The 25,902-nt window shown below is 38.6% G+C and overlaps 1 pseudogene; it reads left to right on the forward strand.

Annotated features, from left to right (window-relative positions):
- Positions 1-995: 995 nt before the first annotated feature.
- LOC124982724 (histone-lysine N-methyltransferase SETMAR-like) lies at positions 996-18,692 on the forward strand (annotated as a pseudogene).
- Positions 18,693-25,902: the final 7,210 nt, after the last annotated feature.

Here is a 25,902-nt window from a genome sequence, read left to right on the forward strand (position 1 = left end):
CTTTGTAGGGACATATGTGCAGTTGTTTGTGGTAAAAGCCTAAAATTGCAAACTTGTAAATTTCTTTGTATATAAACTAGGTGTAACTTGACTATCCTTTTTGTTTACTGTCTTGGTAATTTTTGTTTTCTTTTTCAAAATGAAAAGGTGTTGCAGGATGGCACTTTGAATTAGCAAATCAACAGAAGGTGGATTTTCCTTTTTGTCCTTTTTTTTACCATAATAAGTTTTAAAGTGCCTCCCACCTAGGGCTAGGTCATAACCTTTCTGGGTATGAGAGCCTAACTTTTTAGATTTGTTGCAAAATGCAGTCACTTCTGGAAATTAACCTCAATAACAGATCATCATGTGAAATGTTAGTTTTGACATCTGTCAAATAGGATAAGGAAATTGAATGGTTTTTTCCCTTAGATCAGTTGTCCTTTAATCTGAAGACCTGTTACTATTGATTTAAATCAGTCTTTAATTCTTGCATGATTTTATCTAATTTTAAAAGAAAAGAATGAGCACATTTTAACCAATGATTTATGGCTACCCCTGTTTTTCCTTTAATCACAGGTTCTGAAAACTTATTTGGAATTGGTGTTTTTAAGGGTTCTGTGCATGAGGCTGTCAGGTAATCTCTGCAGGATTCATTTTTTTCATCATGGCTAGCTGACTTCTCCATAGATTCATAACAGTATTTTGTTATCTTGCTTCCCTGCAGTTCTGCATCAGCTATTGAACTTTGAGCTGAATGAGGGGAGAGGGACAAAGAAGGAAACTTGAAACAGATTTGCCTTCATAGATTTCCACTAGTGTGGGCTTTGAATGAGTCTTAAAGCATTATATGTAGTGGTATCTAGTGACTTCCAGTGGAGGCCCAAGTGTGTGCCCAGTGGGTGAGAAGGAAGGAAGGAGGCCTCTTTCTTCTTAGGGTAGAACTCTTCTTAACTGATAAAATGTTGCCAAGCTGAAAACAAGTTTGCATTTTTGAGGACTGAGGTGAAGTTAAGATGTTGAGGGCCATCTTGGACAAGATGGCACCTGGCAGTGAGTCAAAGGGCGCTGGCTACCAAAATAAGGAGGTACCTAAAAAGCTGGTTTGCTGTTACTAGTTCCTTGGAGACTTATGACGTGTTAATGCCAGGCTCAAGGATTGGCTATCTAATATCATGCCACGTGTGGACAGCTCGTGATTTATATAGTGTTATGCTGGCATTCCTCTGCATGCTCTCCTGCGTGAAAGAAAGCTTTGCTATAATTGGCTGATAAGCTAGGAGCCTGGGGGAGAAGAGAGGGAGAGAGAAGAAGAAGGAAGATAGAGTGAGAACAAAGAAGACAGAGAAACAGGGAGGATACAATAAATCTCATCAAACTAAAAATCAGTGATGTCTCCTTTCTCCACACTGGTTCTGCTGGACAGAACATTAAGATCCCTATCCTTACTAGATATTAAGACAGTTGAATGTTTGTCTTTCTTTGACAACTCAAGCACTAGTGAACAATTAACAGCATTATACCTGGAGGATTTTGGACTCATCCTCATGTGGAATCACGATTTCAAAACAAGTGCTTTTGGATTTATCTTGGTTTTTATTTTTTTTTTATTTTAAACAAATGGGATACATGTTGTTTCTCTATTTGTACATGGAGTCAAGGCATACCATTTGTGTAATCATAAATTTACATAGAGCAATGTTGTTTGATTCATTCTGTTATTTTTCTTCATTCCCCCCACCCCTCCCACCCCTCCCACCCCTCTTTTACCTCTATACAGTCCTTCCTTCCTCCATTCTTACCACCGTCCTTATCCCTAACCCTAAACCTAACCCTAACCCTAACACTAACCCCTCCCACACCCCATTATATGTCCTCATCCGCTTATCAGTGAGATCAATCGTCCTTTAGTTTTTTGAGATTGACTTATCTCACTTAGCATGATATTCTCCAATTTCATCCATTTGCCTGCAAATGCCATAATTTTATCATTCTTCACAGCAGAGTAATATTCCATTGTATATATATGCCACAGTTTCTTTATCCATTCATCAATTGAGGGGCATCTAGGCTGGTTGAACAATCTGGCTATTGTGAATTGAGCAGCAATGAACATTGATGTGCCTGTATCTCTGTAGTATGCTGATTTTAAGTCTTTTGGATATAGGCTAAGGAGTGGGATAGCTGGGTCAAATGGTGGTACCATTCCAAGCTTTCTAAGGAATCTCCATACTGCTTTCCAGAGTGGCTGCACTAATTTGTAACCGGACCAGCAATGTATGACTGTACCTTTTTCCCCACATCCTCACCAACACATATTGTTGCTTGTGTTCTTGATAATCGTCATTCTAATTGGGGTGAGATGGAATCTTAGGGTAGTTTTGATTTGCATTTCTCTTATTACTAGAGATGTTGAACATTTTTTCATATATCTGTTGATTGCTTGTAGATCTTCTTCTGTGAAGTGTCTGTTCATTTCCTTAGCCCATTTGTTGATTGGGTTATTTGTATTCTTGGTGTAGAGTTTTTGAGTTCTTTATAGATTCTGGAAATTAGCGCTCTATCTGAAGTATGAGTGGCAAAGATATTCTCCCACTCTATAGGCTCTTTCTTCGCATTGCTGATAGTTTCCTTTGCTGAGAGAAAGCTTTTTAGTTTGAATCTATCCCAGTTGTTGATTCTTGCTTTTATTTCTTGTGCTTATGGGAGTCCTGGTAAGGAAGTTTGATCCTAAGCCGACAAGTTGAAGATTTGGACCTACTTTTTCTTCTATAAGATGCAGGGTCTCTGGTCTGATTCTGAGGTCCTTGATCCATTTTGACTTGAGTTTTGTGCAGGGTGAGAGATAGGGGTTTAATTTCATTCTGTTGCATATGATTTTCAGTTTTCCCAGCACCATTTGTTGAAGAGGCTATCTTTTCTCCATTGCATATTTTGGCACCTTTGTCTAGTATGAGAAAATTGTACTTATTTGGGTTTCTGTACATGTCCTCTATTCTGTACCATTGATCTACCTGCCTATTTTGAAACCAATACCATGCCGTTTCTCTTACTATTGCTTTGTAGTAGAGTTGAAGATCTGGTATTGCAATACCCCCTGCTTCACTCTTTCTACTGAGGATTGCTTTAGCTATTCTGGGTTTTTTATTCTTCCACATGAATTTCATAATTGCTTGCTCTATTTCTGTAAGGTACATCATTGGGATTTTAATTGGAATCGCATTGAATCTGTATAGCACTTTTGGTAGTATGGCCATTTTGACAATATTAATTCTGCCTATCCAAGAACATGGGAGATCTTTCAATCTTCCAAGGTTTTCTTTAATTTCTTTCTTTAGTGTCTAAAGTTCTCATTGTAGAGGTCTTTCACCTCTTTTGTGAGATTGATTCCCAAGTATTTTATTTTTTTCGATGCTATTGTGAATGGGGTAGTTTTCCTAATTTCTCTTTCTGAAGATCCATCACTTATGTATAAAAATGCATTGGATTTATGGGCATTGATCTTATAACCTGCTACTTTGCTGAATTCACTTATGAGTACTAAAAGTTTTCTGGTGGTATTTCCAGGTTCCTCTAAATATATAATCATGTCATCAGCGAACAGGGATAGTTTGAGTTCTTCTTTTCCTATTCGTATCCCTTTAATTTCTTTGGTTTGTTTAATTGCTCTGGCTAGAGTCTCAAGGACAATGTTGAATAGAAGGGGTGAAAGAGGGCATCCTACCTTGTTCCAGTTTTTAGGGGGAATGCTTTCAGTTTTTCACCATTTAGAACGATTTTAGCCATGGGCTTAGCATAGATGGCCTTTATAATGTTAAGGAATGTTCCCACTACCCCAATTTTTTCTAGTGTTTTGAGCATGAAGGGATGCTCTATTTTATCGAATGCTTTTTCTGCATCTATTGAAATAATCATGTGATTCTTAACTTTAAGTCTATTGATACAGTGAATGACATATATTGCTTTCCAGATGTTGAACCAACCTTGCATCCCTGGGATAAAACCCACTTAATCATGGTGCACTATCTTTTTAATATATTTTTATATGCGATTTGCTAAAATTTTGTTGAGAATTTTTGCATTGATGTTCATTAAGGATATTTGTCTGAAATTTTCTTTCCTCGATGTGTCTCTGTCTGGTTTAGGTATCAGGGTGATATTGGCTTCATAGAACGAGTTTGGGAGGGTTCCCTCCTCTTCTATTTCATGGAATACTTTGAGGAGTATTAGAATGAGCTCTTCTTTAAAGGTTTTGTAGAACTCAGCTGAGAAGCCATCTGGTCCCGGACTTTTCTTTGTTGGTAGGCTTTTGATGACCTCTTCTATTTCATTGCTTGAAATTGATTTATTTAAGTTGTGTATGTCCTCCTCGTTCAGTTTAGGCAGTTCATATGTCTCTAGAAACTTGTTGATGTCTTTGAGGTTTCTGTTTTGTAGGAGTATAGATTTTCAAAATAGCTTCTAATTATGTTTTGTATTTCACTCGTTTCTGTTGTGATATTTCCTTGTTCATTCCAAATTTTAGTAATTTGAGTTTTCTCCCTCTTTCTCTTTGTTAGTGTGGCTAAGGGTTTATCAATTTTGTTTATTTTTTCAAAGAACCAACTATTTATTTTGTTAATTTTTCCGATTGTTTCTTTTGTTTCCATTTCGTTGATTTCTGCTCTGATTTTAACTATTTCCTATCTTCTACTACTTTTGGTGTTGGTCTACCTTCTTTTTCTAGGGCTTTCAGCTATAGTGTTAAGTCGTTTATTTGTTGATTTCTACTTCTTTTGTTGAAAGCACCCCATGAAATAAATCTTCCTCTAAGTACTTCTTTCATAGTGTCCCAGAGATTCTGATATGATGTGTCTTTGTTCTCATTTACTTCTAAGAATTTTTTTATTTCCCTCCTGAGGTCTTCTGTTATCCATTCATCATATAATAGTGTATTATTTATCTCCAGGTATTGGAGAAGTTTCCGTTTTTTATTCTGTCATTTATTTCTAATTTCTTTTTTTCTTATTGTAAACAAATGGGATACATGTTGTTTCTCTGTACATGGCATAAAGGCATACCATTTGTGTAATCATAAATTTACATAGGGTAATGTGGTTTTATTCATTCTGTTATTTTTTCCCTTCCACTCCACCACTCCCACCCCTCTTTTCACTCTATACAGTCCTTCCTTACTCCATTCTTGCCTGCCTCCCTAACCCTAACTCTAACCCTAACACTAACCTCTCCCAACCCCATTAAGTGTCATCATCCACTTATTAGCGATATCATTCATCCTTTGGTTTTTTGAGATTGACTTATCTCACTTAGCATGATATTCTCCAAATTCATCCACTTGCCTGCAAATACCATAATTTTATCATTCTTTATGGCTGAGTAATATTCCATTGTATATATATATACCACGGTTTCTTTATCCATTCATCAATTGAAGGACATCTAGGTTGGTTCCACAATCTGGCTATTGTGAACTGAGCAGCTATGAACATGGATGTGGCTGTATTTCAGTAGTATGCTGATTTTAAGTCCTTAGGGTATAGGCCAAGGAGTGGGTGAGTTGGGTCAAATGGTGGTTCCATTCCAAACTTTCTAAGAAGTCTCCACACTGCTTTCCAGAGTGGCTGCACTAATTTGCAGCCCCACCAGCAATGTATGAGCGTACCTTTCTCCCCACATCCTCACCAACACCTGTTGTTGCTTGTATTCTTGATAATTGCCATTCTAATTGGGGTGAGATGGAATCTTAGGGTGGTTTTGATTTACATTTCACTTATTACTAGAGATGTTGAACATTTTTCTCTATGTTTGTTGATTGCTTGTAGATCTTCTTCTGTGAAGTGTCTATTCATTTCCTTAGCCCATTTGTCGGTTGGATTATTTGCATTCTTGGTGTAGAGTTTTTTGAGTTCTTTATAGATTCTGGAGATTAGTGCTCTATCTGAAGTATGATTGGCAAAGATTTTCTCCCACTCTGTAGGCTCTTTCTTCGCATTGCTGATAGTTTCCTTTGCTGAGAGAAAGCTTTTTAGTTTGAATCTATCCCAGTTATTAATTCTTGCTTTTATTTCTTGTGCTATGGGAGTCCTGTTGAGGAAGTCTGGTCCTAAGCCGACATGTTGAAGCTCTGGACCTACTTTTTCTTTTATAAGATGCAAGGTCTCTGGTGTGATTCTGAGATCCTTAATCCATTTTGAGTTTAGTTTCGTGCATGGTGAGAGATATGGGTTTAGTTTCATTATGTTGCATATGGATATCCAATTCTCTCAGCACCATTTGTCAAAGAGGCTATCTTTTCTCCATTACATATTTTTGGCCCCTTTGTCTAGTATGAGAAAATTGTATTTATTTGGGTTTGTGTCTGTGTCCTCTATTCTGTACCATTGATCCACCTTTCTATTTTGGTACCAATACCATGCCGTTTTTGTTACTATTGCTTTGTAGTAGAGTTGAAGATCAGGTATTGCGATACCCCCTGCTTCACTCTTTCTGCCAAGGATTGCTTTAGCTATTATGGGTTTTTTATTCTTCCACATGAATTTCATAATTGCTTGCTCTATTTCTGTAAGGTACATCATTGGGATTTTCATTGGAATTGCATTGAATCTGTATAGCACTTTTGGTAGTATGGCCATTTTGACAATATTAATTCTTCCTATCCAAGAACATGGGAGATCTTTCCATCTTCTAAGGTTTTCTTGAATTTGTTTCTTTAGTGTCTGAAGTTCTCATTGTAGAGGTCTTTCACCTCTTTTGTGAGATTGATTCCCAAGTATTTTATTTTTTTCGAAGCTATTGTGAAAGGGGTAGTTTTCCTAATTTCTCTTTTTGAAGATTCATCGCTTATATATAAAAATGCCTTAGATTTATGTGCATTGATCTTATATCCCGCTACTTTACTGAATTCACTTATGAGATCTAAAAGTTGTCTGGTGGAATTTCCTGGTTCCTCTAAGTATACCATCATATCATCAGCAAATAGGGATAGTTTGAGTTCTTCTTTGCCTATTCGTATCCCTTTAATTTCTTTGGTCTGTCTAATTGCTCTGGCAAGAGTTTCAAGGACGATATTGAATAGAAGTGGTGAAAGAGGGCATCCCTGCCTTGTTCCAGTTTTTAGAGGGAATGCTTTCAGTTTTTCACCATTTAGAATGATATTAGCCCTGGGTTTAGCGTAGATGGCCTTTACAATGTTAAGAAATGTTCCCACTATCCCTATTTTTTCTAGTGTTTTGAGCATGAAGGGGTGCTGTATTTTATCAAATGCTTTTTCTGCATCTATCGAAATAATCATGTGATTCTTGACTTTAAGTCTATTGATATGGTGAATTACATTTATTGATTTCCTGATGTTGAACCAACCTTGCATCCTTGGAATGAAACCCACTTGATCATGGGGCACTATATTTTTAATATGTTTCTGTATGCGATTTGCTAAAATTTTGTTGAGAATTTTTGCGTCGATGTTCATTAAGGATATTGGTCTGAAATTTTCTTTCCTCGATGTGTTTCTGTCTGATTTAGGTATCAGGGTGATAGTGGCTTCATAGAATGAGTTTGGGAGGGTTCCCTCCTCTTCTATTTTATGGAATACTTTGAGAAGTATTGGAATGAGCTCTTCTTTAAAGGTTCTGTAGAACTCGGCTGAGAACCCAACTGGTCCTGGACTTTTCTTTCTTGGTAGGCTTTTGATGACTTCTTCTATTTCATTACTTGAAATTGGTCTATTTAAATTGTGTATGTCCTCCTCGTTCAGTTTAGGCAATTCATATGTCTCTAGAAACCTGTTGATGTCTTCGAAATTTTCTATTTTGTTGGAGTATAGATTTTCAAAATAACTTCTAATTATGTTTTGTATTTCAGTCGTGTATGTTGTGATATTTCCTTGTTCATTCCGAATTTTAGTGATTTGGGTTTTCTCTCATCTTCTCTTTGTTAGTGTGGCTAAAGGTTTATCAATTTTGTTTATTTTTTCGAAGAACCAACTATTTATTTTGTCAATTTTTTGTATTGTTTCTTTTGTTTCAATTTCACTGATTTCAGCTCTGAGTTTAACTATTTCCTGTCTTCTACTACTTTTGGTGTTGGTCTGTTCTTCTTTTTCTAGGGCTTTCAGCTGTAGTGTTAGGTCGTTTATTTGTTGAGTTTTACTTCTTTTATTAAATGTGTTCCATGAAATAAATCTTCCTCTAAGTACTGCTTTCATAGTGTCCCAGAGATTTTGATATGATGTTTCTTTGTTCTCATTTACCTCTAAGAATTTTTAAACTTCCTTCCTAATATCTTCTGTTATCCATTCATCATATAATAGCATATTGTTTAATCTCCAGGTGCTGGAGTAGTTTCTGTTTTTTACTCTTTCATTTATTTCTAACTTCAATCCATTATGATCTGATAGAATACAAGGTAGTGTCTCTATCTTCTTGTATTTTCTGACATTAGCTTTATGGCATAATATATGGTCTATTTTAGAGAAGGATCCATGTGCTGCTGAGAAGAAAGTGTATTCGCTCTTGGTTGGCTGGTATATTCTATAAATGTCTGTTAAGTCTAAATTATTGATTGTGTTATTGAGATCTATGGTTTCTTTGTTCAAATTTTGTTTGGACAATCAGTCCAGTGGTGAGAGAGGCGTGTTAAAATCACCTAGTATTATTGTGTTATGGTCTATTTGGTTTCTAAAATTGAGAAGGATTTGTTTGACATACATGGATGAGCCACTGTTTGGGGCATAGATGTTTATGATTGTTATATCTTGCTGATTTATGCTTCCCTTAAGCAGTATGAAATCTCCTTCTTTATCCCTTCTGACTAACTTTGGCTTGAAGTCCACATTATCTGAAATGAGGATGGATACTCCAGCTTTTTTGCTGAGTCCATGTGCATGGTATGTTTTTTCCCATCCTTTCACCTTTAGTCCATGGGTATCTCTTTCTATGAGGTGATCTCTTGCAGGCAACATATTGTTGGATCTTTGTTTTTAATTCAATCTGCCAGTCTATGTCTTTTGATTGATGAATTCAGGCCATTAATATTCAGGGTTATTATTGAGATATGATTTGTAATCTCAGTCATTTCGTTCATATTTAAAATTTTATTTATTTATTTATTTATTGACACAACTTGGTTCCTCCTTTATTTGACAGTTCCTTTAGGATAATTCCTACCTTTGCTGATTTGCTTCTTTGTTTTTTATCTCTTCCTCATGGAATATTTTGCTGAGAATGTTCTCTAATGCTGGCTTTCTTTTTGTAAATTCTTTTAGCTTTTGTTTATCATGGAATGATTTTATTTCAACATCAAATTTGAAGGTAAGTTTTGCTGGGTATAAGATTCTTGGTTGGCATCCATTTTCTTTCAGAACTTGAAAAATGTTGTTCCAGGTTCTTCTAGCTTTTAGGGTCTGGATTGAAAATCTGCTGATATCCGTATTGGTTTCCCCTTGAATGTAATTTGGTTCTTTTCTCTCACAGCCTTTAAAATTCTCTCTTTATTTTGTATGTTAGGTATTTTCATTATAATGTGCCTTGGTGTGGGTCTGTTGTAATTTTGTGTATTTGGAGTCCTATAAGCCTGTTGAACTTGATTTTCCATTTCATTCTTCAGATTTGGGAAATTTTCTGATATTATTTCATGGAATCGATTGTTCATTCCTTTTGTTTGTTTCTCTAAGCCTTCTTCAATCCCAATAATTCTCAAATTTGGCCTTTTCATGATATCCCATAGTTCTTGCAGATTCTGTTCATGATTTCTTACGATTTTCTCTGTTTGTTCAACTTTGTTTTCAAGGTTAAATATTTTGTCTTCAATATCTGAGGTTTTTGTCTTCCAGGTGTTCTATCCCATTGGTTATGCTTTCTATGGAATTCTTAATTGGGTTTATTGTTTCCTTCATTTCAAGGATTTCTGTTTGGTTTTTTTTTTCAATATTTCTAACTCTTTATTGAAATGATCTTTTGCTTCCTGTATTTGCTCTTTTAACTGTTGATTGGTGCGATCATTCAATGCCTGCATTTGCTCTTTCATCTCATCATTCAATGCCTGCATTTGCTCTTTCTTCTCATCGTTTGCTTCCCTGATCATTTGAATTATGTACATTCTGAACTCCCTTTCTGTCATTTCTTCCGCCATGCTGTCTTTGGATTTTATTGATGTAACATCTAGATATGTTTGGGGCATTTTCTTCCCTTGTTTTCTCATATTGTTCAGGAATCAGTGGATCATTAAGATATTGCAGATTTCCTCTATTGACTTATAATGTCCCTGAAGATTGCTAGTATATCCCCTCTTATCCTTCAGTAGCCTGAAGTCTTGGAGGAAGTTGATAATGCGGTGCTCCACAAGGAAGCTGCCTCTCTAGGGGTGGTAACCCTCAGGTGGGGTATATTCCCTGATAGTGGGCAGAAGTGCCTCCACTTGTTTACCAATGGTCATCCAAAGGGGAACTAGGCTGCGGGCTGAGGCAAGGCCTGTTTGTGCCTGTGTCTCTGGTTTTACCGTCCTGGTGGGAAAACCTCTCCCGGCAGGGAAGACTCACTCGGTGGGGACGTCTCGCTGGTCAGTTCCCTTCCTAGAGTTTCCCCTCAATCTACAATTACCGCCTGGGCTGGGCTGCCTTCCTCTGCAACGTTTCCAGGGGCCCGGACCTACCTCCTGGGCCTGGGAGTCTCACCCTTCGCAGACAAGTCTCCTTAAGCTGCCTCTCCTCAGAGAATCTGCCCGCAGTCCTGGAAACTTCGCTCTGCCCCTAAGCGTGTCTCTGTGCGGCTCTTCCAGCAAGTAGCCACCTAGGTCCTGGGACCCTGATCTGCACCTAATCACCTGGCTATGTGGCCCCTCCTCTGAACCGCCACCTGGAGCCCTGTACAATAGCGCCGAGGCCCAGAGACCCGCCACACACCACTTCCTCCGGACAGCCGCCCAGTGTTCCAATGCAGTCACTTAGAGTCCAAGCAACTCACTTTGGGTCTCCTCCTCCCGCCAATTGCCTGTAGCCCTAGGCAGTCACTCCGAGTCCAAGTGACTTGCCCTGTTCCTCCTCTTCCTCGGGGTAGTCCCCCGGGTGTTCAGGAGCAGTCAATCCAAGACCAAGCGACCCACTGCGCTCCTCCTCCAGGCAGGCCACCGGTGTTCAGGAGCGGTCGCTTTGAGTCCAAACAACTCACCACTCGCCTCCTCCTCTGAGCAGCCACCCGGAGCTCTGATGCAGTCACTCCTAGTCCAAGCAACCCACCGCACTCCTCCTCTTCCTCTGGGCAGCCCCCCGGTGTTCAGAAGCGGTCGCTCTGAGTCTAAACAGCTCGCTGCGCCACTCCTCCTCTGGCTACTGCCTGTAGCTCTGGTGTAGTCCCTCCAGTCCAAGCGACCCGGAAGCCCCCCGGTGTTCAGAAGCGATCGCTCTGAATCCAAACAGCTCGCCACACAGCTCCTCCTTAGGCAGCCGCCCGGAGCCCCAGTCATTGCTCTGACTCCAAGCGCTGTGCTAAGCAGCCACCCCTACGATGTTACCAGTTGTCCGTGTTTACCACTCCACCGGGGGGAGGGGCATCTCGCCAGGCAACTCTACTTCACAAAGTTCCCTGCATTCTGGGACTACCACCCCATCCGGGACGCCTCCCCAACAGGAGAGACTCACCCGGCAGCTTTGAGTTGGTCCCAAGTCTCTCACTATCTCCTCTTTTGAATCCTGCATCCTGGAGCAACATGAAATGCAGCCACCCTCTAGTCCGCCATCTTGAAACCTCCCTATTTCTAATTTCAATCCATTATGATCTGATAGAGTACAAGGTAGTATCTCTATCTTCTTGTATTTGCTAACAGTAGCCTTGTGGCATAAAATATGGTCTATTTTAGAGAAGGATCCATGTGCTGCTGAGAAGAAAGTGTATTCGTTCTTTGTTGGATGGTATATTCTATATATGTCGGTTAAGTCTAAATTGTTGATTGTGTTATTGAGATGTATGGTTTCTTTATTCAATTTTTGTTTGGAAGATCTATCCAATGGTGAGAGAGGTGTGTTAAAATAGCCTAGTATTATTGTGTTGTGGTCTATTTGATTTCTGAAATTGAGAAGGATTTGTTTGACGTACATAGATGAGCCAATGTTTGGGGCATAGATATTTATGATTGTTATGTCTTACTGATTTATGCTTCCCTTATGCAGCATGTAATGTCCTTCTTTATCCCTTCTGACTAGTTTTGGCTTGAAGTCCACATTATCTGAAATGAAGATGGATACTCCAGCTTTTTTGCTGTGTCCACGTGCATGGTATGTTTTTTCCCATCCTTTCACCTTTAGTCTATGGGTATCTCTTTCTATGAGATGAGTCTCTTGCAGTCAACATATTGTTGGATCTTTCTTTTTAATCCAATCTACCAGCCTATGTCTTTTGATTGATGAGTTCAGGCCTTTAACATTCAGGGTTATTCTTGTGATATGATTTGTATTCCCAGTCATTTCACTCATTTTTGTTTTTTGACATGATTTGGTTTCTCCTTTATTTGGCCATTCCTTTAGGCTAGTTCCTCCCATTGCTGATTTGCATCATTATTTTTCATCTCTTCCTCATGTAATATTTTGCTGAGAATGTTCTCTAATGCTGGCTTTCTTTTTGTAAATTCCTTTAGCTTTTGTTTATCATGGAAGGATCTTATTTTGTCGTCAAATCTGAAAGTAAGTTTTGCTTTGTATAAGATTCTTGGTTGGCATCCTTTTTTCTTTCAGGGTTTGGTAAATATTGTTCCAGGCCCTTCTAGCTTTTAGGGTCTGGATTGAAAAATCTGCTGGTATTCTTATTGGTTTCCCCCTGAATGTAATTTGATTCTTTTCTCTTGCGGCCTTTAAAATTCTGTCTTTATTTTGTATGTTAGGTATTTTCATAATAATGTGCCTTGGTGTGGGTCTGTTGTAATTTTGTATATTTGGAGTCATATAAGCCTCTTGTACTTGGTTTTCCATTTCATTCTTCAGATTTGGGAAATTTTCTGATATTATTCCATTGAATAGATTGTTCATTCCTTTGGTTTGTTTCTCTAAGCCTTTCTCAATCCCAATACTTCGTAAATTTGGCCTTTTCATGATATCCCATAATTCTTGTAGATTCTGTTCATGATTTCTTACCATCTTCTCTGTTTGTTCAACTTTGTTTTCAAGATTAAATATTTTGTCTTCAATGTCTGAGGTTCTGTCTTCCAGGTGTTCTATCCTATTGGTTATGCTTTCTATGGAGTTTTTAACTTGGTTTATTGTTTCCTTCATTTCAAGGATTTCTGTTTGTTTGGTTTTTTTCAGTATCTCTAACTCTTTATTGAAATGATATTGTGCTTCCTGTATTTGCTTTTTTAACTACTGATTGGTGTGATCATTTAATGCCTGCATTTACTCTTTCATCTCCTCCTTCAATGCCTGCATTTGCTCTTTCATCTCCTCGTTTGCTTTCCTGATTGTTTTAATTATGTACATTCTGAACTCCCTTTCTGACCTTTCTTCTGCTGTGCTGTCATTGGGTTTTATTGATATAGTATCTAGGTTTGTTTGGGACATTTTCTTCCCTTGTTTTCTCATATTGGTCAGATGTCAGTGGGACTCTGAGATATTGCAGATTTCCTCTATTGGCTTATAGTGTCCCTGTAGATTTCCAGTGTATCACATCCCAGCCTTCAGTAGCCTGAAGTCTTGGAGGAACTTGATAATGCAGTGCTTCCGAAGAAAGCTGCCCCTAGCCCACTTCTGGTTCCAGGGCTTGGAGCTGCCTCTGTGCGGAAAGGCTCTCACTGGGGGGCCTACTCTGAGAAGCTGGCTGTGTGGGAGGAGCCCACCGCCAGAGTGTGCAGGGCTACCTGGGGAAGACTCTAGCTGCCCTGCCTTGCTCTGATAAGCCTCCCCTATCCATGCCTAGGCCGAGCTTCACCCAGTGGGGGAGACTCACCCCATGGCTCTATTTTAGCCCGAGTCTCTCAATGCCTCCCCTTCTTGAATCCTGGGTTCTGGAGTGACTTGAGATGCAGTCACCCTCTAGTCTGCCATCGTGGATCGCCCCGTGGAAAGAACCTGCGGACAGAGGGGGCAGGGCCACCTGGAGAAGTCTCTGGCTGCCCTGCCCTGATCCCAGAGGCTACTTGCGGGTCGGAGCTCTCCGTTGGCTTGGGGACTTGTGGCTGGCTCTGTGTAGAAAGGCTCTCACTGGGCTGTGTGCTCCAAGAAGCTAGCCTTGAAAGGCGCCTCCTGCTGGAGGGGGCTGGGCTGCTTGGGGAAGTCCCTGGCTGCCCTGTCCCGGTCCCTGAAGCTGCTTGCAGGCCAGAGCTCACCTTGCTGGCTCCGGGACTTGGAGCTGGTTCTGTTCAGAAAGGTTCTCACTGGGGGGCTTCCTCCGAGAAGCTGGAAAAGCTGGCCGTGTGGGAGGAGCCCACCGCTGGAGTGAGCAGGGCTACCTGGGGAAGACTCTAGCTGCCCTGCCCTGCTCTGATAAGCCACCCCTATCCACGCCTGCCACCCAGGCCGAGCTTCACCCGGTGGGGGAGACTCACCCGTGGCTCTATTTTAGTCTGAGTCTCTCAATGCCTCCCCTTCTTGAATCCTGGGTTCTGGAGCGACTGGAGATGCAGTCACCCTCTAGTCCACCATCTTGAATCGCCCCGTGGAAAGAGCCTGCTGTCAGAGTGGGCAGGGCCACCTGGAGAAGTCTCTGGCTGCCCTGCCCTGATCCCAGAAGCTGCTTGCGGGTCGGAGCTCTCTGTTGGCTCGGGGACTTGTGGCTGGCTCTGTGTAGAAAGGCTCTCACTGGGCGGTCTGCTCCGAGAAGCTAGCCTTGAAAGGCATCTCCTGCCAGAGGGGGCAGGGCTGCCTGGGGAAGTCCCTGGCTGCCCTGTCTTGGTCCCTGAAGCTGCTTGCGGGCCAGAGCTTACCGCACTGGCTCTGGGACTTGGAGCTGGTTCTGTTCAGAAAGGCCTATCTTGGTTTTTAATAATCCTTTTGGCTGGCCTCTGGTCACAAGTGCTAACTGTGCAACAGATGTCCAAGTCTATACCTTCATCACTATAGGATCATAAAGTGCTATGCTATCTTCCATGGTTTTGAATATTTATTAAGGTTGGAATGACATTTCATTGATCGTTTAGATCACAGCTCAGTTCCTATAGAAAACCGTAAAACTATCAGAAGACCATGCAAGAGGCTAAATAAAACTTGAAGTGAATGTGAAAAAAAAATTAGAGAGATCCCAAATAAATAAACTTATGCTCTACCTCAAGGCCTTAGAAAATAAGAAACTAAAGAAATAATTAAGCTCAGAGACAAAATCAATGAAACTGATAATAAGAAAATAATACACAGATCAACACCATGAAGAGTTGCTTCTTTGAAATGATAAATAAGATTGACAGACCCTCAGCAAACTAACCAAAAGAAAGAGTAAGATGCAAATCAAGAGTATCAGAGATGAAAAGGGAGATATTGCCAAGGGTCCTTCTAAAATCCAGGGAATTATCAGAACATGTTTTGAAAAGTTATACCAATAAACTAGGAAATTTGGAAGACATGGAAAAATTTCTAGACACATTTGACCTGCCCAAATTGAATCAGGAAGATACAGAAAACCTAAACAGACCAATTCCAAGTAATGAAATTGAAACAGCAATTTAAAGCCTTTCAAAAAAGAAAACCCCAGGACCTAATGGATTCTCAGCTGAGTTCTTCCAGACATTTATAGAACTAACACCAGTCTTTCTCAAATTATTCCATGAAATTGAAAAGGAGGGAATATTCCCAAAAACATTTTATGAAGCCAGTATAACCCTGAGGCCAAAACTAGACAAACATGCATCAGGGAAAGAAAACTACAGACTGTGCCCCTGATGAACATAGACACAAAAATCCTTAATAAAATACTAGCAAACCACAACCAAAAACACATCAAAAAGATAATACACCATGATCACGTGGGTTTAATTCCAGGGATGCAAAGTTAGTTCAACATATGCAAATCAATACATCTAATTCACCACTTGAACAGAATTAAGATCAAGAGTGACATGATCCTAGAAAACACCTTTGATAAAACCCAGCACCCATTCATGCTAAAAATGCTAGAGAAGGTAGGAATCAAAGGAACTTACCTCAACATTGTAAAAGTCATTTATGAGAAACCCAAAGTCATTATCATACTGATTGGAGAAAAACTAAAAGCATTTCCACTAAAATCAGGAACAAGGCAAGGCTGTCACCACTACTATTTATTATAGTTCTCAAACATTAGCCAGAGCATTCAGACAAGAAAAGGTGATCAAATGGATACTAATAGGAAAAGAAGTTAACTGTTTGCCAACAATATGATCCTATATCTAGAAGACCCAAAAACTCCACCACAAGAATCTAGAGGAAAGTAAAGTTCAGCAAAGTAGCAGGATACAAGATCAACACTCATAAATCAATAGCTTTCCTATACAACAGTGATTTATTTGAAGAAGAAATCAGAAAAACCATCCCAATCACAATAACATCAAAAAAATTAAATACTTGGGAAATGATTTAACTAAGGAGGTAAAAGAGCTGTACAATGAAAATTATAGAACACTGAAGAAAGAAATTGAAGAAGACCTTAGAAGATGGAATGACATCCCAGGTTCTTGGATAGGCAGAATTAATATTTTCAAAATGGCCACATTGGGCTGGGGATATAGCTCAGTTGGCAGAGGGCTTGCATTGCATGCACAAGACCCTTGGTTCAATCCCCAGCACTGCAAAAAAAATGGCCATACTACCAAAAGCAATATTCGTATTCAATGCAATCCCCATCAAAATTTTTGTTATAAAAATGCTCTTGGCTCTTAGGTCTGGTAGACATATTTCCAGCTGCCTTCTTGTCTTGCTGCTAGTAGCTATAGAATTTGTCCAAGGACCTAATCTTTTTCTATCTAGCATCTAAAAGTTCAATCTATTTATTTTGGAGGAGCCTCAGTCTCTAGAGTTTTGTTTAACACCATAAAAACATACCAATTACATTCTTCACAAAAGTAGAAAAAAGAAACAATCCTTAAATTCATCTGGAAAAATAAGAGACCCAGAATAGCCAGAGCAATACCAAACAAGAAAACCATAATAGGAGCCATCACAATACCTGATCTGAAATTGTACTATAGAGCTCTTAGTAGCAAAAACAGCATGGTATTGCATCAAAATAGACATGAAGACCAGTGGAGCAGAATAGAAGATACAGAGACAAATTCACATACCTATAGCCATCTGTTATTTCACAAAGGTGCCAAAAATATATTTTGGAGAAAAGACAGTCTTTTTATCAAATGGTGCTGGGGAAACTGGATAGCTACATGTAGCAAAAGGAAACTAGACCCCTATCACTCACCCTGCAGAGAATTCAAATGAAAATGGATCAAAGATTTAGGAATTAGACCAGAAACCTTGCAACTACTGAAAGAAAACATAGAAGGGTCAACATACCATCATATATGTGCTAACACCAACTTCCTTAACAAGACCCCCAAAGTGTAAGAAACAAAACCAAGAAGGAATAAGTGGGATACCATCAAACTAAAAAGCTTTTAGTATGGCAAAAGAAATTATTAAGATCATAAAGAAAGTCTACAGAATGGGAGAAAATCTTGGCCTTTGATGATAGGGAATTAATATCCAAAATATATAAAAAACTCAAAAAAACTTAACACCAAAAAAACCCCCACAAAGAACATGATCAATAAATGAGCAAAAGGACTAAACAGAAATTTCTCAAAAGAAGACTCACAGTTAGGGCAGGTGGCACAGCATGAAGTTGCTAAGTGTTCATAGAAGTTGTGGAGAAGAAGAAGCCTTTTGGGGTGGCAGAGCTTGAGGATGAGACTGAGGCCCAAACAGAACAGCTGGATGTAACTCACAACCTAGAGAACTTGCCTGTCAGTGCATGACCCCCAGAGGCAGGGTCAGCAGCCTTCCAGTATACTCCTGGTCATGAAGTCATACCTGGAGCAGACATTGATCCCACTTGAATAAACTTTACTCGATGCATTTGTGTCAAAACTCTCTTCTCTGGCAATTGCTTCTGTCTCTACCATGAGGAGAACTATGATGGTAACTTGGAGAAATGGGATCAGAAGGCAAGTATGCCATGCCTGTTTTTTAATGTAATGTCCTGTGCCAGTGTGGTGACCACTGCAGAAACTGAGTGATACAGAGGGGTCTGCAGTTCCTCTTCCAGGTGTTCAGGATGGAGAAAAAAGGCTGGAGACTTTGTACCTTGGAATTTATACCAAAGGAAGTTTGTTTGTGGGTATGCGGTGAGGTTTTAGGATCCTCTGAAATACAGAGAAGAGTTTACTTACAAAAAATATATGACTCAAATTACATCATAGCCATCAGTGAACATGTTTATAATAGGCAGGTAATGGAGACCTTCCCTGGCCTTCCCTATTTAGGGAATGCTGATAGGTTCTTTGATCGTTCTCATAAGCCAAACTTGTTGATTCTCATCCATATTGAATCAATGGTACCTAGGTTGGCACTTTTTGCAGCCAAAGGCATTTTTCCAGGAGAGTTCTCTTATGACTATTCAGGAAGATTTTTTTAATCTATGGACAGTAAAGACAAAGAAAGACTAAATGATAAGAAACTAAGAACACCTTGTTACTGTGGCACCAAATCATGTACTACCTTCTTACCTTTTGACAGTTCACTGTACTGTTCCTTAGAAATGCCAGATATCAATTAGGAAGGCAGCTCCCAGTTTCTGGCCTCTCTCCACAGACAGGAATCAGAGGGCACCAAGCATGTGTGGCTTGTAGACCCTATTTCTATGTTCCCCTCCTGCAAGCAGTTTAGGTTTGAGTAAGCCTGCCCAAGGCTAAGCAGCTCGCCCTTCCCTGTGGGAAGGACAATTGTTGTCTGCCTGACTGTAATGAGCTTAATTTAGGAATGTGTCAGAAGTTGTCCTTTCTTTCTTTTGTAATAGAATCCTCATTTTTACCTAGGTACAAAACTGACCAGAATACTTTCCTTCCTAGTTATATATGGTTAAGTGCCTATGTTCTAGATAATGGAATAAAAGTAAAAATGGTGTGTCCTTAAGCGGAGCTATCCTGTTCTTTGCCCTTTCACCCTGTAAGCTATAATGTATACACAATCGCTGGAGCAGGGGAAGTCATCCTGTACTCTAAAATGACCCTTTGCCCTTGTAGATGAGAAATGGTCTCGCCTTTGTTTAAGTTACTATTATTCTGTACTTGCACCAAACCTAAATCATGATTCAGGAAAACCCTTGAATGTATACCCCTAAGCCCTAGGATCTAAAGTTGGTCCTTTCCAACCAATTTTATCAGCAATAAGAGCTGATTATTTTCCTGTCTGAAAAAAAAAAAGAAGAAACACAAATACCCAACAAATATATTTTTGAAAATATTCAACATCTCTAGTAATCAGGGAATGCAACTAAAAACTACACTAAGATTTCATCTTAACTCCAACCAGAATGGTAATGATCAAGAATACAATCAATAATAATGCTGGTGAGGTAGTAGGGGAAAAGGTACATTTGTACATTGTTGATAAATTCCACTCCACTATAAAAAAAAATTATGGCATTTGCTGGTAAATGAATGGAAATGAAGAATATCACGTTAAGTGAAATAAACCAAACTCAAAAACTCAAAGATCAAATGTTTTCTCTCATATGTGAAAGCTAGAGCAAAATAAAGGAAAGGGGAGGTAAGCATAAGATAACATAAAAATAAAGGGAAGATCAGATATAGAAGGAGATCAAGGCAGAGTGGAGCCAAGGGGAGCCAATGCAGAATGAATTTTTTTTTAATTCTGTTATATACATATATAATACACCACAGGAAATTTCACCTTAAGTAAAAAGAACCAATCAAATATAAACAAACAGACAAGTGAAAAAAAGTTTAGTAGAGTAGAGGAAAGAGAATAGGAGAGGAGGGGAGGGAGAATGGGAGGGAAAGGAAGAGGGTAAAGGGGGAGGTGTCATGAACTGAAATCGATTTCCATGCATGTATGAGTTTGTCAGGATGAACTCAAATACTATGCATAAATAAAAATCTGTAATTACATATATACATAAAACTACATATATATACATACACATATAGTTTATATATTACAGAGCTCAGTGGTAAAATGCCCCTAGGTTCAATCTGCAGTAGCCCTCCCCAAAAAATGGAAAAGTAAAGAAAGGGCAGCAGGTACCCAGATGAACAGATTAAGAAAATCTAGTGTATATACACAATGGAATTTTACTCAGTCATAAGCAAGAATGAAATTATGGAATTTGCTGGTAGATGGTTGGAACTGTAGAAAATCATGATAAGTGAAATAAGCCAGACTTAGAAAGTCAAGAGTCAAATATTTTCTTTCATGTGCTAGAGCAAAATAAAGGGGGACAAGAATGGATTTTTTTTAATGGCAAGCATAAATGTTGGTGGAGGTTTAGGGATATAGCTCTGTGGCAAAGCACTTGCCTAGTATGTTATGTGTGAGGGGCTGGGTTTGATCCCTAGTTCAGTGGAAAATAAAAATAAAAACTAGACTATTGGTGGGAAAATAAATTAGCACAGCAGCCATGGAAAATGGTATGGAGGTTGTTCAAAACCTAAAAATAGAACTACCATATGATCTATGATCACTCTTAGGCACACATCTGAAGGTGATGAATTTGGCATACAAAAGAGATACCTGCATATGCACTCATGTTTATTGCAGCATTATTCACAATAGCCAAGGTATGGAATCAGCCTACATGCTGAATGAATAAAGAAATATGGTATATATACATGAAGAATTACCCAACCAAAAAGAAGAATGAATTCTGTCATTTGCAGGAAAATTAATGAAACTAGAAGACATCATGTTAAATGAAATAAGCAAGAAACAGAAAGACAATATCACATATTCTCTCTCATATATGGAAAAAATTTTTGAAGTTGACCTTATAGTAGAATAGAATAGAGGTTATTAAGGACTGGAAAGGGATCCAGGGAGAGAGGGAGAGAAAATCAGGGGAAAGGGTAGAAGGGTGGACAGACACAATCAATGTGGGATATATGCATTTGTAGGAATACCACAGTGAATTCCATTAATTTGTACAATTAACATATGTTAATAATTATCATTTTTAAAAAGAAAAATAAAAGAAGTTAAGTTGGTGACCTCAGACCACAGCCTCCAGGCAGAGTTTGGTTTACTCAAATGACTCCAAATTAACCTATAAGATCCAGAGGGACATGTCTTTGCTGCTATCATTATTTCCCAAATTGAGCTCTCCAGTGGCAATTGACTAGTGGTGCAACTTTCTTCCATTGCCCTCTATTCCTTTACCAAAACTGTAGTAGAGACTACCGTGGACCCAATCACTCTCCTCCACTCCATTAAACCTGAAAATGGGGATGGAAAGAGACCAGTTCTGATACAAGGAAATCATGCCTCCCTTGCATTTTCCTAACCCTCCTTCAGAGTGGCTTCCCAATGCAGAAACTTTCCAGGCTTCCAGTGAGGTATATTTGCTTTGGTTTTGTTTTTTGCGTTTTCATTTTGTTTATATTTTTCTTAAAGGACTAGATGTTCCCTGTTTTCCAATCAGGTGAATACTTAAATAAACCAATAATGGTGTAAAGAAGTCAGTTTCCATGGTGTTTCCCAAACATTTATGAATTTTTCACAAATAGACCTTAAAGATGCAGTGAAGATCTCTGTGAAAGGGAGTCAGAACTTAGTTCTTAAAGACTCATTCTCCAGTTGATTTTTCCCAGTTTAGTGAACAGATTACCAAACTGGAAACTCTGTAAAAGTCTTTTTCCGTGGTACTTTAGTACCATTACTGAGACATGCAGATACAACCTTGAGAAGAAGAATAGAGAGGGCCAATGTTAACATGAATCAGAGTATGCTTTCTGATCCATGGAAATAGTCGAACACCTTACCAAACCCTACCAAACTGCAAACTCTATAAGTAATATTTTCCCCTGGCACATTAGAAACAATTCTAAAATATTTCTAGAACCTTGCATGTAGGCTTTCAATAAGCAGTACACATAGATCTTCTGGAACCAAGAATGACACACAACTTATTAAAAGATATGTTCGGCTCTATGTAGTTCTGGTGAAATAAGCAGTGTTTCCAAAGTGGAAACATTATGGAAAAAATTATCTTCAATAGTTATTTAGAATTATTTTTCAGAACTGGCCACATATGGGGGCTGGGAAGATAGCTCAGTTGGTAAAGTGCTTGCTTTGCAAGCACAGGGCCCTGGATTTGATACTCAGCACCGCAAAAAAAAAAGAACTGCCATATAGACATTTAAGAAAAAATATGAAGACCTCTCTTGGAGGTCTTGGAACCATAACTCAGAGTGCCCATTATAAAAGCTGCATTCTGCCATATATTTTTCCAGAAAATTAAACTCTTTACCAAAGAAGCAAATCTATATATGTTAATGTTCACACTATGCTAAAACTATTTTGGAGAACTACATATATGATCTCCTGAGAAGCACTATACAGAAAGTTCTTGAAACTCGAATCAGAGTATATTTCTAAAATATTGTACTAAAAAGAGAGTTTGTCCGGTAAATTGAATACTTTAGTGAATGGTGCGGTAAGGAAAGGTCATTTGAAGATGATTGCATTTCTGATCCTAGCACACACACACCCCAGTAAGAATCAGAACAGTTAGGCATGGTGGCACCTTCCTGTAATCCCAGTGACTCCAAGGCTGAGGTAGGGGGATCAGAAGTTCAAGGTCAGCCTAAGCAACTTAACTAGACCCTCAACTTAATAAGACCCTGTCTCAAAATAAAAAATAGAAAGAACTGGGATGTAGGTCAATGGTAGTTCCCCTGGATTCAATCCCCAGTGCTGAGGGAAATGGAGAGGAAGAGAGGTAGAGAGGGAGAGAGGCAAAGAATTTTTTAAACATGTATGAAAGCATGATTCTTCAAAATGCAATTTACCAATGCTTTTGGAGTGAACTGAACATTTTACAAGGCTGATCACCCTGTAAATAGAATGAACTGCCTACAAGGAGCATTATGACCTAAGTTTCTCCTTTGAAGTCAAAACTGTACCAAACTGTGCAAGGAAGTTGTTTCTATTGTGCCTGATAATCCTATATGAAAATTTTATATTTAGGTCCTTGAAATATGGTATATACAAACCTCAGGAAATGCATCAGAGCATAGTTCTTAAAAAAGAGGGTTCTGGCTAGTGTTTTTCCCATGGAATGAACACTTACCACAGAGACAGAGGTTCAGCCCTGGAGTAAGGATTGTGGCAGTAGAAGGGATTGTCTACAGTGGTACCTGAAGTTGCTGCAAGGATGACAAGAAACTACCAAAGTTCCTGTAGAACCAAAGTAGAAATGTGTCAGAACACAATATATGGAAAGAAAAAAAACCTATAGTGGTTGTAAAGCCCTAATGAGGTGTATTCTGATATATTCTGTATTCAAGAATTTATTGTAAAAAGAGAACAGGCTCTATAATCGGGAACAATAAAAGCCATATGAGAGGCCCAAGTCACTTTGTTAAGAATGAACCAATGAGGTGAATATTAGAATTCTTTAACATGTGTTCTCACAAGTATATGTACACATATGAATATACCATAGTGAATCTCAACATCATGTACATCCACAAGACTGGGATTCTAATTAAAGTAAGATGTATTCCATGTTCATAAAAAAATGTCAAAATAGATTATACTGTCTTGTGTAACTAAAAAGAACAAATAAATTTGTTTTAAAAAGAGGAAAAAGAAAAAGATTCATGTATTTTACCTATAAGGTTGACCACTGTAACAGCTCCACCAAGATTCCCAGTATTCCATTTGCATCTGAAATTGCACTAGAACTGCAGTTAACTGTGAACTTCCTAGATTGTTCAATAAAATTAATTGCAAGAAACTGAATTTTTATAGTTTTTAATACCTGTAACTCATTTAATAATTTTTTTCACATATATCATGTTTCTTGTATGTTATTAAATTATAAAATGAATTGCAAGGCAAATTATCTTCTGTTCATTTGCATAGAGTTGAAATTTGTTTGCTACATCACAAGTTAAGAATGTTTTCACAAACTGAGAAATAAATATTCCAACTCATAGATGGTTTTGTCTTATACTATGGGTCTGACTTTTAAATTCAGAACAATGATAATATAGTAAATGCTGAAATGTTCATCTGAACATGTTCTACAGGTAAACAATGGGGTAAATATACTTTTAGTGTTTTGTTTTGTTTTTAATCTATTCTGGCTGAGCACAGTGGTACATGTCTATAATCTTAGCAACTTGGAACACTGAGGCAGGAGTAACACAACTTCAAGATCAGCCTTAGCACTTTAGTGAGTCCTAATCTCAAAATAAAAATGAAGAAGCTGGGGATGTGGCTTAGTGGTAGAACAGCCCTGGGTTCAATCCTCAGTGCCAAAAGTAAAAACAATAACCAAAAAAAAAAAAAAAAACAGAATCTCAGAGCCACTGAGAGCAGTACTACAGTTTTACAAATAACTAAATAACTACATGATAAACATATTTATAACTTAGGCAAAGCATTAATCTTTATAACTCTCAAAGAATGAGTTGCAATTTTATTTTTTATTTTGAGTCATTGTACACAAATGGGGTACAACTATTGTTTCTCTGGTTGTACACAAAGTAGAGTCATACCATTTGCATAATCATACATGTACATAGGGTAATGATATTCATCTCATTCTATTATCTTTCCTTTTCCCTGCCCCCTCCCAACCCCTCATTTCCCTCTATACAATCTATCCTTCTCCCATTCTTCACTTACTTCCTCCCCCCACCTCGTTATGTATCATCATCCACTTATAAGATAAATCATTGGGTCTTTGGTTTTTTGGGATTGGTTTATTTCACTTAGCATGATATTCTCCAACTCCATTCATTTACCTGCAAATGCTGTAATTTTATTCTTGTTTATGGCTGAATAATATTCCATTGTGTATCTATACCACAGTTTCTTTATCCATTCATCTATTGAAGGGGCATCTAGGTTGGTTCCACAATCTAGTTATTGTGAATTGAGTTGCTACAAATATTGATGTAGCTTCATCACTGTAGTATGCTGATTTTAAGTCCTTTGGGTATAGGCCAGGGAGTGAGATAGCTGGGTCAAATGGTAGTTCCATTCCAAGTTTTCTAAGGAATCTCCATACTGCAATTTCTAATGTGTTCTTTGATAAGCTACAGTATTGTTCAAGTGTGTAAGAAAGGTGAGAGAAAGAAAGAAAGAAAGAAAGAAAGAAAGAAAGAAAGAAAGAAAGAAAGAAAGAAAGAAAGAAAGCGAGCAACTCCACAAGGACGTTGTTGTCTATATTATTTTAAACAGATCATGTTAGTATTTCAGAGGCTATATACAGAGATCATGTGAAAACCTGATCAAAGTTTGCTTCTGAAATTGTACATTCTGGCTGGGGGTCTCCAGTAAAATCAACACTGTACTAAACAGCAAACTCCAGACAGATTTGTTTCTCTACAGTGATCTACAAATGTGTCTGAGAAAAGGACACAAAAGTCTTTTATAAGCAGTACAAAAAAGAGCACTGGGAATTATGGATTACACCAAGCTTCTGTTTTTTGTTTGTTTGGGTTGGGAGAGGGGGTTACTGGGAATTGAACCCAGAGGGCTTTACCACTGAGAAACATCCCCAGATCTTTCTTTCTTTCTTTCTTTCTTGTGGGGGGAGGGGGAACAGGGTCTCACTAACTTGCTTAGGGCCTCGCTAGTTGCTAAGGCTGATCTTGAACTTGCGATCTGCCTCTGAATCTCTGGGTTACAGGTATGCACCACCACACTAAACTCTAAGCTTGGTTCTTTTTTTTTTTTATTGTAAACAAATGGGATACATGTTTATCTGTTTCTACATGGCGTAAAGGCATACCATT

This window comes from Sciurus carolinensis, chromosome 4 (assembly GCF_902686445.1).
Source record: "Sciurus carolinensis chromosome 4, mSciCar1.2, whole genome shotgun sequence".
Lineage (NCBI taxonomy): Eukaryota > Metazoa > Chordata > Mammalia > Rodentia > Sciuridae > Sciurus > Sciurus carolinensis.